This window comes from Agelaius phoeniceus, chromosome 4, assembly GCF_051311805.1.
Source record: "Agelaius phoeniceus isolate bAgePho1 chromosome 4, bAgePho1.hap1, whole genome shotgun sequence".
Taxonomy (NCBI): domain Eukaryota; kingdom Metazoa; phylum Chordata; class Aves; order Passeriformes; family Icteridae; genus Agelaius; species Agelaius phoeniceus.
Window position 1 is genome coordinate 33333537 of NC_135268.1, and position 14664 is coordinate 33348200.

Sequence of the window (14664 nt, forward strand, 5' to 3'; positions counted from 1 at the left end):
AAAATAATTAAATTATCATTGAAAAATTCAAAGTATTAACAATCAAAAATTTCAAGTTGCTGTAATATTTATCTGTGTTTTCAAATCAAGTTTTTTTTTTTTAATTCTGTTTCTACCCACTACACCAGAAATATTATATCTATAGTGCCAGCAAAATTATGCAATTCCTATCACAGATCACTTTTTCTGGTTGCAGAAATGGATTTCAAAATGCTGTAAACTAAATGCTGTCAACAAATTGCCAATTAAAATAAAGCAGTTGACAGACGTATCAATAAATGGTTACTGATTTTGAAGACTTAAAAATTAAGTATAGTTCATAGACATTATTTATTGTAAGCTTTTAATTGCCATATGTTTCCACCAGCAGACTTCACTTTGAAAATAGATTTCTTCATCACATTGATTTCACAGTTACAATAAACAGTGTTGAACATTTTAATATATTCAACCACTCATATTGTAAATATCTACTATCATTAAAACCTAATTTCATGTTTGTGAGCAATAAAATTCATACTCAGTCTCTTTTTCCAGTTCAGGAACTGATCCTGATTTCAGAGATCATATTCTGCATTTCCTTAGTAGTTTTAAATGCAATTTGATCCCAAATATTATAATCCCTTTAAATTCCCTGATAGCAATCTGTTCCTCTTACTCTGCACAGAAAGAAGAACAAGACAGCTGTTTAAAATACGCTTAACACTAAAGCTTTCTGGAAGATAAATATTCAGTTTTGAGGCAAGTTTTGAGGTTTTCCCTTTGCTTTTGATCCATGTTAATGCAAGGAAGTAACTTTTAATACAGTATCAAATGTCTGCTAAAATGTCTATGAAGAAGTGAACTATCAAATTTGCATTTATTTTTCCCCCTTTTTCTTTTCTTTCCACTTTTTCCTTTTTTTCAAACACATAAAGCTACCAGAAGGTTCAGGAGTTTAAAAAATTCCTTTGTGTAAATTTTACCAAAGTCATATTTCTCTGAAATATCACATTCAATAAACCCCCTTTTCAAAACAATTTCACTTAAACAGAAGGATGCCAGTTATCTCCTCTAATTACTATGCATGCCATCACACAGAAAAGCATTCTGGCTTATTGCAGAGAGCATTATGGCAAAAATGTGGGGTGCACAAAAATTCCAGAGTAAAGAGCTCTCCATTAGTACGTTTGCTCCAACGCCTTTCACGATGCTGTACACAGCACCACGTGCAGCTCTGCAGGGACAAAAACGTCTGAGTCACCATTCAGCTGCTATCTAGAAACTTTTGCAAAATAGCATCTGTGTTTACACAGGCAGACGTTCCCAATGCATCTGTAGATCCGGCACGTGGCAGAGATCTCTCTGCAGTCGGGTCCTCCTCTGTGCGAGCACGGCATCTGCCAGACCAAGTGCGTATAAAAATAAGTCATATTTGGCTGCAGATACTTTCTGAACTTTCAAAACACTGCTAACTCTCCAAGACGATCTTCAGATGGCAAATGTTAACAAAACTCTTCTCTCAGACATGAAATTCCCGGCTCCAAACCAAGGATATTCATAGTTTTTCTCTGAGCCAACACAGCTTCCCAAGTCACTACATGCAACCCAAACAATGCCTGTTAAAAATTTATTAGAAATTAATATGCACATTATGCACAAAATGGAACCCGTATATTCAAAATGCTACATTATCTAACAGCATAATGCAATGTAGATCTTCTTCTTGAACCACACAACACAGATACTTTCATGCTTTACACCGTCACTTGTTCTGTTAAACATGATGTTGAACAAAAATAAACATCTCTGGACTAAAATAATTAATTCAGCTCCTGTTAACTTGTCAGCATTTTGAGAAACAGACTTAAGCTTTTCTGAACCCATAACTTGTCTTCTGCCCTTTTAATTTTGAAAGTGACTCTTAGACTCTTAATTTGCCTGACTTTAGTCCATGTTCCAGATGGTTTTTTTCTTCAGTCATCTTTCTTTCTTTAGCCTATAATCTTACTTCTAGACATGGTAGGTACAGATAACACTAAACTACTTCCTTTTGCTCTAATTATTGACTGCTATCTGATCGCCCTTTTGATTTTCATATTTACTTTGGTTACTTTGGTCTCCATTGGTTTTGATGTTTGCTCATTTATACTGCAAGAACAGCTTCTGTTGTGATATGGAACCTCGTGCACACCTCATTTCTGAGCCTGATCATGCACCTCTCTCATTCCTAATTTGGTCATAACACCAGCAAAAGAACAGAAATTATTACTTTGCACTAGCATATTATTCTAAGTAATCTTTCTCCCTAATTATTTAGACTTGATGGTGGTAAACAATTAAATGTTTCCATTTTCCTCTGTAAATAGTATCATCTATTCTTTGAAGATCTCAAAAAAAAGCTATGACTACAAATTAGCTCAGAGATTTCAGTGCTAGTTATTTTATTTTTCCTAATACTCAGACTGCATTATGTTATTTCAATGCTTACAACAAGGGATGTATATTATATTCATCTTTCTCCTTCTGCACTGAAAATCATGCTCTGTCTCATGGCTACCAGTTTAAAAGTTAGATTGCAAAATTCTTTTTATTTTCCAGCTAAACATATATTTAAATATTGCATGAACCTGGCCTCTTTCCAGGACACATTTTATTAAAGCCAGCTGTGAAGTAATTACTGAACATGCTAAAAATGGCTTTTGAAAGTAGAACAATGTGAGTTTTGTCCAATTTTGATTCACATGCTGAGCTTTGACTAAATACTGCATTCCAAGAACTTACTGTCTTATGAAATGTAGTCTGAACAACTTCAGAAACATAGTTTCTGAGAAATGTGAGAATCTAGGTCAAGGACTGATTGTAGCAGAATCTGCTAACATAAAGGAGTATGTTTTTCCTAAATAAGAAACATACTTTCAAGCACAAATGAAGATGAAATAATGATGCAAGCACACACAAAACAATTAGAGAATAAAAACTTTCCATGTAAAATTCAAGCTGTATTGCATATATAGTTTCTTTTTACAGAAATAAAGGGGTTTGTTTCTTTGGGATTTGTAATCTAGAAACATTCTGAAAGAGATATTGCATATTTCTGATGAATTTCCCAACATTTGTATTTTTGGGCACATTTGGATGTATATTTTTGTACCATATTAGCTTCTCACATCATATTCACCTATATGAATATGAGGTGAGTTTTTTAAGCATAAATGATAAATAATTCTCTTCAGGAGGAGCATGGCCTAATTATGAGTTCTTTATGATTGCTCATATATATTCTAAAAAATAAAATTCATACCTCTAGCAATAAGATTCTAATTGGTTCTGCGTTTGCATACCAATGAATAAAAGTATTTAAAATCCTACAGATATCTACTGCTGGCTACATGCAACCCAAACACTGCCTGTTAAAACTGATTAGAAATTAATATAACTATCCCATGTATTCACAGCTTGACATCTGTAATATGTAAAGAATGATCATTCTTAAAGGGGCCATGCTCGTGAATGCTGTGTTTAATTAATGCCCTAGGGAAAGAGAAAAAAAAGGAGGAGGAAAAGTACTGTAGCTGAATTTATTCTGAATTTGTAGTGATGTTAAACATTGCATGCCAGGTTTAATGGCATGTATTCATCCAGCTAACACAGTGTCTTACTGAGAACAAATGGTGTGGTCTGCCTTCAGGAGATGAGGATTTGGAAGTGAATTTGGGAGTGCACAGTAAATTTCTATTTTATTTTTGCTATTAATATGTGCTAGGCACAAGCACCCAAGCTGCTCCTTGTATGCAGGACAACTTCTCAAGCAGGATACACAGAATGCTTGTTTATCTGTAGTGATGTCTTTAGGTTTGTGAGGAGAAGGATTCCATGCAGCAGCAATCTGTACAAGCCATACCAATTATTTATATTGAGACTGACACTTCCCTTTTTATTCCTAACTGCTACTGGTATGTGTGAGAGTACAAAATTATTTTTGGTATGAAGACATTACATGCAACAGATACATTTAGAAAGACCAAATACCTGAGCAAATTAAAGTCAAAGATTGAAATATCGCAAACAAAAAATCTTATATGGTAGAAGGAGATCTGAACATCACTACAGAAGTTAAAAAATAATAAAAAAAAGAAAATACTACTATACCATGAAACTGTGCATCAGTACAGCAGAAAACACTTTCTTACATATGCCACAAGAATATTACCCACTGCAACAGTCCTGGGTCAGGCTCTGCTTGGACTGAAAGTTGTAGCTGAAGGAACATAAGATCAGGACAAGAACAGGGTTAGATCCTACCTACCCAGCTGTGGCTGCTGTTCAATAAACCAACAGAGAAGAAGCTCCAGCTAAAATTGACAGGCTTAGCTGTAAGCCAGTCCTAAAGCAGTAGACAATTTAGGAGAAACAGTCTAGATGAATGTCAATAAAAAAACCTCAAGAGATCAGGAAAAACAGTGTCCCTTACAGCTGTTTCTGTCTTAGCACAAAGGAAATGGCTGGGAAGGCTGGACTTCTTTGCTTATTATTTTTTCAAAGCTGAACTGCCAATTAAGACTTGAAGAGAACGTGAATAACCAAGGCCTTTTTGCCTGAGTGAGAGCTTATTTCATTGAAACAGAAATCTGGGAAGACATAAAATACATATTTGTGTTTGCAGCAGAGAAAATTTCCATGCTGTCAGTACAGTGATATTATCTCAATCTGCACATACAAAAAGAGTAGCTTACACTAAATGTCAGACTGAAGTGTTACGTTATTTAATCTTTGTCATTAAACTATGAACAATATAAACACATAAATACCTGCAGATGGGAAAGAACCAGGGGCAAAACAATGCAAGGGGATGAGCACAACCCAAGGAGATCCCCTTTGACTTGGATCAGGGCACAAAGGTGCCGAGGCCTGTCCTGCTCTGCCCAGCACCTCAGCCATGGTGCCAGCCACAGGGCAGGGCTCTGCCCTTCCCCCCTAAATTGTTACTACAATTTTCCTGTCTGCAAACCCAGACAGCAGCAAGTTCCTGGCCCTACACAGCCCCAGTGTGCCTCATCATCCCATGGCCATCAGCAGGATGCCACAGTGCTCCAGGCCTGGAGAGGAGGGACACATGGTATGATACAAATGGCAGCGCTGCGGACACCGAGGTGTGAGGTGGGAAGCCCTTCAAGCACCCTGAAGGAGATGTCCTTCCTCAGCTGACATCCTCCACATGGATGTCTGGGGCAAAATACCCACTTAGGCACTCAGCAGGGCAGTGGGCACCTCTGAAGGACACACTTTGTTCTGACATCTAGATCTTCCTGTCAGGCTGGGGGCAGCTCTAGCAGCTCAGCATGGAGAAAGCCTCAGTGCCTTGATTGAGACGTGTGGCTGTTCCCCAGCTGCAGTGGCTGATCTTACTGTCAGGTTGCCTTCCTGTCAATGTTTTTAGGCAGCACTTCATGGCATCCCATGCCTTTTGATGGCTTTCACTTTTGTGAAGATTTTTTTTTTTCAGGATTCATGCCATGTCTCTCATATCTTCCTCTCAAAGTTGTGTCTTCTTCCTTGATTTTTTCCCCTGCTTTTGCAACATCTCTGAGATTAGTTTTGGCATGTTTTGGTCCTTTGCACTGCACCTCATTTCCTCCCAGACCATTTTCTTGTAGTCACTAAATTTCCCAATTTTATGGGGTGTTCTTGTTATTTCCAATTGCATTTCATTTGATCCTATCTCCTTTCCAGAGTGTTTGTATGTCTTTCTGTTTCGCAAGATTTCATTTCCCTTTGGGAAGTGAAACAAAATCTTGCAATTTCTATGGGGATCCCTGACAAGTAGATTTGTCTTTTATCTGTAGTTTAAAAATGGTTGCAACTGAGCACCATTTACTCTTAAGAAATGCTGCAGTGTTGGTCTTGGTCCTTCTCTCTGTTTATGTTCTCACACATTACAACAATTGTAGGTAGGTTTGTTTTCCATCTTGCCATTGTATTTACACAACTAAAGGAAGTTCACTGTTCTGATTCTTCTAAACTAGTTTCAGATTTCTGCTGCAGGGGTAACACAAGGATAGCATGTGGCAACACTCAGCTTCAGGCAAATTATCTGAGTCAGAGCAGCAGATAAAATACCTGCGTTCCCTCCCTCCCCCAGGCTGCAGCCTGCGCTGAGCTCCCTGGTACTGCAGATTCCTTCCTTGTCTCCATAAGCTGCACTTGTATCTCCACTGCTGTACAAAAATATCCTCCAAGTCTGCTTTCAGAAACCATCTGCTTCCTGCAGTGGAGAAGTAGTACTTGGGACCAGGATCCTTGAGAGCAGCTATTTTCACTCTGTGATGACTACTTCAGTTAACAGGCTGCTGTAGCCATCTTGCCCTTATCAAAAAAATGGTACTTTTTTTTGTCCAGTTTCTCATTCACTAAGGCCTACCCACAGACCCTGACATGTGTGGTGTGGCATCATTCAAACTCTAGAGCTGATGGTCACTCGAAAGAATCAAAGAATGCTCTTTGTGGCAGGAGGAAAAGGATTCCAGACCAAGTCACTTCAAGATATTTGAAGCCTGAATAATCTTAGGGTTTATCAACTGACAATTAACTCTGATATAATGAATTTATACTGGCCACCTAGATCTGGCAGTTTCCCTCACATATCAATAACAAAACAATGTCTCTGTAGCACTCGAAGAAATGGAGACTTATCACTGTAAGCAGGAAAAAATGTTTTGACAGCCACTTAGAAAACAGAGCAGATATTTACATTTAATTTCTGAAAGTCTCAGCTGTGATGTCACCTTCAAACTTTTCTAACAGTAGCAATAATATATGTAAGTATGAAGTACAATTAAACCTTTTCTATAATCATATTAAATATTTTCTGAATTAAATATTGTTCTGTGTTAGAAATTAATAACTTTTCAGCATCTTTTTTTTTAAGAAGGTTTCCTCCTTTACTCACCAGGATACATGCTACCTTGCATAGAGATACTGCATCAGGAAATGGTAAATCCTCACTGGAGTCCTGCTTTTACAGTAAGGCTTAATAGAAAAGAAAAGAAAGAAAAAGAACATAATAGAAACAGTATATATTTAAATATAAATATTTATATATTTATAGCAGAAAGAAAAATAACATAATAGAAACAGTATATATTTTCTCTGTGGGGCCTGCAGAAAGGAATGTAAGGCTTGAAATTCCATAGATTCTTTTTTAAACTCTTCATGAAAAAGCATTAGGACACCTGTGATATTGTACATAGTCTAAGAAAAGTATGAATACATTTCTTAAGAGGCCATTTTATTTCTAAGAGTTTTTCTACAATTCCTAATGCAGCACTGACTGACCATTCATGAGAAGAAGGAAACCATTCCAAATCTGCAGAATCTGTCTTTTTCCCTATGCAACCACTGTGTTCTCCAGGCTAAAAAAGAAATAGGAAAAGCAACTATACCACTGAGACTCAGAGTCAGGCTTTCTGCCTCAAAATCCTTATTAGGAAGCACAGAGCAAGAGCACTTCCTAGAGACCTTGGGAGGTGAGCTGGGATTTGTACAACAGCTGTGTGTTGGTGATGGACTCTATTCACCCTCTGTCATACCAACCAGTGTCTCAAAAGAGCAATATAGTGATTGTGGGTTATATGTGTAGCCTTTTAAGTGCTACATTTTTTGCTTTCCTGCATTCTTCTAAGGCATAAACATCACTTTCTTGACACTTCATTGACTTTCAAGTCCAAAAATACAGGAATCTGAGATGGCATAACACAACTAAGTATGGTACAGCAGATATGTATGCTGCAAAACTCTGTTTCTTGAGCTAAAAACAGTTTCATAATTGAAATATTTTTCTTAACAGGTCCAAAGGAAAACAATCTCACTTTCAGTGCATAAAAATTTTCTTTACATAAAAAATAATTATAAAAATCAGAAAAATAAGTAATTTTTAAAGGATGAACTAGCATTTAACTTTGAACATCTAATCATAAAGTTCATAAAAAGGGCAGATAATGATTTAATGGATTAAGTTCGACTGCCATTTTTAAAGTCTTCTGTATAAACAGAGAGGTTATAAATATGTATTATTGTCACTGGGAGGTTTTATGAATGTGCAACTACATTTTTACATGCTAATATCTTACTAACCTGTTAAGGGAAAGCATGTCTTGAAAAGATGAGAGGAATTTCTGAGAATTCTAGGGTAAAAAGACAGGATCCAATGTTTGCAATCTTGTTAGAAAGAAGCAATTTAAGAGACTCTCCTGAAACAAAATCACTCAGATAGGAAACATACAGGGCAGAAATTATTTTTTATTAACTTCTATGTTTTTTTCCTTTTTTCACTGTTTCTGCTGGAAGAATGTTGATGTAGTTGATTTCTGGAAAAGGGACAATTTGACTGATTAAACCAGGATGCTGCACTTTAAATATTCAGCTGGTTACCATGGCAACAGTTTTACTTTGACACACAGCTTATCTTGTTTTAAGGAGTGCAGCCTGTTGTTATGGCAATTTGGAACACCACTATTTTTTTCCCCCCCACAGAAAATAAAACAGTAGTTAAAATGGGTTTGATAATTAAAATCTAAGCCTGATTCAGTATCTTGTAGAATCTTGTAGTTTATCAAATTTAACAAATGGAACTTGACTGAACAGAGAAAGAAAGAAGCAAAGTTCATAAAGATATAAAGATAAAAGATTATAATTTTTACCCCTAAAAGGAAAAGTAGGTTGTAGATGTATTTTTAACGATGAAAATTCACTGTTTTCTGCTTTCATGAAGAAACACATTATTTTGTCTTGCTGGTTCCTTCAGAAGCAAAATCTGAATAAACAGATACAGAAGAACCAATACAAATTATTCCCTAAAGCTCTTAGCATTGCAGCAGAATGCATGTTTTCTAACTGAAATTTCATAAACAGTAATACTAAACTATCAAAGTTCTGACCTAAACTAAACATCTTTCAAAAAAATAAACATTTTTTTAAGAACCTAAATTTACACACTACTCCCCACTGATACACGTACTTTACATTTCATGCTAAGCAGTCATGCACATGCCTGCGTATTTTAAATAAGAATGAAATCTATATGCCTTTTGCTACAGGCATATTGAATGACTACCTTCTCTTTAATCTTCAGAAAAACTCAGTTCATGTTTAATCAAGAATTGGGATGGTCCTATGAGTACAGGAGAGAGCTAAAGGGGCATCCAGCAACCTGAAAAAAAAATCAGGAAGAAACTTTGATACTTTGATCCAGTTGTCCAGTCTCTAAAGAGGTAATAGAAAAGGTCTTTGGATTAAACAAGTTTAGAAAGGATGTACCTGATGCACTTAAAGCTTGAAAGTGCAGTGAGGTTCTCTTTAGTCTTTTGTTAAGTTATAATACATATCGATATTTCAATATTTACAAGATTTGTACTGGGGTAGTTCCTGGAGGTTCCCAACATCCCTATCGCTATTTCATTTTTTTACTATGAAAAAGAACTGACTTAGTATATAAGATCAATCAAATTAATTTTGAGTTTCCTCTTCTATCTTGTCTATAAATAAGCAAACAAATTTCCATAGATGTGATGTCTCCAAAGATTTCTACAAACAATATTCTACACAAAAAAAAAAAAGGAGAAATTATGTACATTATGAATTCACTTCCTGAATAACTATTTTGGAAAAGAAGCATGAAAAGAGGGATTTTAGATAAAATCTGAATGTCGTGCTTCAGGTCTCTTTCTTTGTGCAATGGCATCCAAGTTGCTCTGTTTTCAATTAGTTTCTTTAAAACACTGTTACTGTCTTGCTGTATTGTCTTCTCTCCTTTCTTCTATGCCTTCTTTTCCCCTCTGATAATTACCAACTTTAACAATTATTAGTCCCAGTCTTGTCCTCCTTCCTGGTGCCTATGAATTTAATTTCTTTCAGAGCTTGTATCTTTCAGAGCATCATTCCCTCCAGCATTTTGCCTCCTTATTCCTGTTTCTCAGTTTTTTCAATCTTACTCATGATACATGAGGACAGATGTAATTTCAGACATTCCTTTCTCTTTCTTTAAGAAAATTCTACTGCTGCTTTTGTTATGGAGACCACAGATTTGAAAAGTCTTTTCCTGTGCTTCATATATCCCTAGAAAGGATGGGGGAAAAAACAATCTGAAGCTGTACAACATTAAGCTGGATGCAGCTTAAAAAAAAAACTTATGGCTGGCAATGAGAAAGGTAGCAGAGCTAAATGTCTTTTGACTCTTATTTTCTGGGTGACTGCACGAGGGGCAGATGTTTTCCATTTTGCCTAACACAACACAAATCTGTGAGCTGGCGGTGAATTCGTACATGAAGGAATAAAACAGTGATCAGCTCATACAAGACATCAGCTCTAAGAATTTGGTGGTTTTGAGCAATGTCCAGTTTTAGCTGCTAGTCCCTTCTACAGGCCTGTGAAGGAGAGGGTTGCTGTTTGCCACTCCATTGGGGCAGACAGAAGAAGCCCAGCCTCGGTGGTGAGGCAGCTCCAGAGATTCCTTTGAGCAGCTGGTCTGGGATTGCCCAGGGCCCTGCAGAGGGCAAAGGGTGGCACTGGCAGCCAGGAGCTGCCTGGGCTGTACCCACCAGCAGGTGACAAACTCTTCTAGGGGTGGTTTTCCTGTCCTTCCTGTCAGTGGAAATTCTACGTTTAAAAGCTGGTTGGAATTATAGACGTGCAGCACTTTCCAATAGTTATGTGAGCAGATGGGAATGCAGTTTATACTGAACATCTGAGAAAATCATCTTACTGTTAAATGTATTAAACAGCAGCTTCTCAGTTTCAGATTATTTCTTTAAGCTACTTGGATGTCAGCCTCGTGCATTCCTAATTGGGAGATTTCAGCAATATGATTATTCTCTCTGAAATTAGATTTGCTTATTGCTTATGTTTCTTGATTGCTATCAGTGCCTTTCCACTTTTGTTTCCCAGCTATTTAATACTGTTCTTTTCTCTTTTCATGCCCTGTCTTTTCTGTATTTCTTTAGTTTTCATTTTTTCTCAAAAAAAATAATAATGGGAATTTAATAGTCCAGATAAGATTATTAAAATTCCATTTAGTAAAATAGTAAAAGGAGATTAACATATGATAACAGAGAAGAAATGAATCTTTCTCATTGGTTCAATAAACAGTCAATTTCTGCTAAATTTGAGAATAATCTCTACCCAGCCTATATATGATTTCTCTATAAATCCATTAGTTGTATGATGAAATCAGTAGTTTTAATTTATATCTTCAAAATTTTCTCATTTATCTTTTACAAGGACATACAGTCAAACGGTATCTGTGCTATTTGCTCAAGCTAAGCAAAAAGAAAAAAAAAAAAAAGCAGCAGAAGGTTTCCAATAGAAAAAACAATTCTTTAGCTCTGAATTTTTCTTATGCCCACATCTTTAGATTGCTGCAACTGACTACATCTTTCCATTTATAGATTATTGTTACCATTATCACATCCTCTAACACTGTCACAAATGCTTAACTTGCTATTACATCTGGATGCCCCCAGCAATTTCACTGAATAAAATCCAATTGCAGAAGGAATGCTGGTGAACATGATAGAGAGATACAGCAAACTGAAATGGCATTTCAAATTTTTGCTAGATCCTTTCTACTCAGGCCAGTCCAATTACTCAGCTTGTTCTTATTACCTCCTTTGATACAAGTATTTGATGGTTTTCTGCTGTGCACATTATCACATATGGACCTAGCAGCAGTTTGCAGTTGGTTTATGAAGAATCATTTCCAGAAGGAGGGAAAAAAAGCAACCCTGTGCAGACTTAAGCTGGACACCAGAGGAGTTTGGTCCTAAGTCTCACTTTTGTAGTTTACTGTGTGGGCATGGAAAAGTAAATTTGACAAAATCGTGGAACTGTCAAGTTTCTTTTTCAAGGACAGGAGGCCATCATTGCTGTTACTCACTCTGAGTCAGCAATAAGTGCAGTGAGACTTGGGATCAATCTAGAAAAGTATTTCCAATAGTAGTTTCACTTGTTTATTGAGCAGACTAATTTTTTTTTTTAAATAGCAGGACATTAGAGATTTTTCAGCTTGCAAACAGTATGTGGGCCAGAACTAGTGAAGTAAGCAGGAACAGCTTTTAACTACATTAGAAACCTGCAACATCAGCTGAACTTAGTGCAGAAATCTTTGGAACTGTGCAATGTGCCTGCAGCTTCATCTGTACCTATACTGTACAACAGAGTGATTCTCTGGGGCCACTTGACTTCTGTGTCACTGGTGCTAACATAATGTTTCTTCTTAATGATTTCTACTCCCCTCCTTCCCAGCATTCCTAATATCCTCCAAAGGATGCTAATATCTTAAATCAGGCATTCTCAGTTTCCTTCATGCTTCATAATCATCTGCAGGATGTGGTAGGAAAGGTTGCAGAGCTGCTGGTCTATAGGATTCTGTGTGAATGTAGACTCAAGACTTGCCAAAGTACCAAAAAAACTCCGTGAAATTAAGAGGCCTCTTTCCCCCGAAGAAATCAAGGTTTGGAAATTTTGCAGCCTGGGAGGAGTTACACAAAACTAGCTTGGTAAAGTTTTTAGATGTGGTTCAGAAAGGAGAAAATAAAAGGTGAAAATAATTTTGAAATTGCTGTTTCCTTTTATTGAATTTGATATGTTAGCATTCAGAGTTTTATCAAAAAATAAGCACTTGTTTATTAACAAATCCATTGTTAGAAGAACCGGATTCGCAAGAAAGTCTGCCTTGAAAAAACTAGTCAGCTGCCAGTGGGAATCTTGATGGCATTGATAGTAATGAAAATTCATGGAAAAAACAAAGAGGACAAGCTCAAGAATAAAAGAGATATTCTATCCTGTTACTGGCTGACAGTGACTATGCATGTCCTTCATTCTGCCCCTGTTTATCAGAATATGAACACCAATCTGCATTTTGAGGGCTGCCTGACACTTTTTCCTCTCCATTAGAGACAAAATGGAGGAGATCTGATGAAAGCAACTGGTCTTCTGCAAAGTATCATGGAGGTGGTACAGTTAGATGTAATTTATATATTTAAAGGTTTAACAGAGCTAGGAAATGAGAATGCATAACCATCAAATATTTTGCTTACATAACCTCAGGTTTACATTTTTCTTTGTCAGCAAAGTTTGAGGTAGGAAAGAGACTGATAAAATTCAACTCAATCCTATGAGCAAGTGAAGAGAATTTACTCTGTTCAAGGACAAAAAAGTTTGGGAAGCCAAAGACAAGACACCAGTGCCTGGCATGTAAAGTTGTAGCCTTTGGCCTTAAAGTTTCTCTGCCTTTGCCATCTGCATATGTTTCAATGCACAAAAATGCAGTCCATTTTAACTCAGTATTGTCCACCTCTGAAAAGAATACTGGGTTTGCATGGCCTGGTTTTTGTAGCAGGGGCGCCACAGAGGTGGCTTCAGTAAGAAGCTCCCAGAAGCTTCCCCCATGTCCAACAGAGCCAATCCCTGGTGGCTCCAGGACAGACCTGCCACTGCCCAAGGCTGGGCCAGTTAGAAATGGTAGTTATATGTCTGTGATAACATATTTAAAAAGGTAAAAACCAGATGTAACTGCAGCTAGAGAAGTGTGAGAATATGGGAGAGGAGCAACTCTGCAGACACCAAGGTCAGTGAAGAAAGAGGGAGAGGCAGTGCTCCAGGTTCTGGAGCTGAGAAGGAGGGAGGGGTGGGAGGAAGGTGTTTTTAAGGCTCTCATTATCATTCTCTGATTTTTTTAGTGATAAATTAAATTAATATCAGCAATTTGATTTTTGTCAATGACAGTATTTGGTAAGTGACCTCTCCCCTGTCCAGCTGAGGAGGGGGGTGATAGAGTGGCTTTGGTGGGTGTCTGGTATCCAGCCAGGGTCAGCCCATTGCAATACCACTGTCCAAGGAGTTTAATATATGTAATAGCTATGAGAATACTGAATTTAACTCATTAAATACAAAGGAAAGCTAGACAAAGCAAGCTTGAAGCACAAGGAAAAATTAGTGGGTGAGATATATAGACTATGCTGAAATTCTTTCCAGTTTGCAGAGAAAACACCAGAGAGGAACATGGGCTCACAAAAAAATGAAAACAAAAACAAAACCAAAAGAACCAACCAACCAAAACCAACTGTTTCTCTTTCCATGTATAAATTATTTGTCAAGCTTCAAAGTTTATCAGCCCACAAAAGTAGAAATAATCTTTATTATAAAATCAGATGGGGAAAGGAAGAAAGAGATATCTCTTGATGTTTCTGAAGTGCAAGCTCCAGATTAAACATTTACAGTCACTGACATTTATTCCCTTAGTATCTTCAGTCTTTTAAAGCTGTTACTACCCTCCTTTCCCATCCTTATTCTACCCTTGTCTCTGCCAGAGCTTACCTGCACAGGAGTGATGCAGAATACCTTTTACCTCCTCACCAACACCTCTCAAATTCAATGGCTTCGCTTTACATTGCAGAAAGAGCAAACTCCAAGAGAGGTGCAAGACCTCAATCTTCAGGGGCCAGGAAACATCTGGGTACTTAATTTTGCAAACTCTTCTGTGGAAAGAGTAACATTGAATAAAAAATAAAAATGGGGTGGGTGTGTTTGAGAACTTACACGGTTTTAGATTCATTAGAATATGTCTTCCAGTGCCCTATTTTCTCATTTTCCAGCTATACATGACTAATAACAGACCTTGTTTTAGCCAGT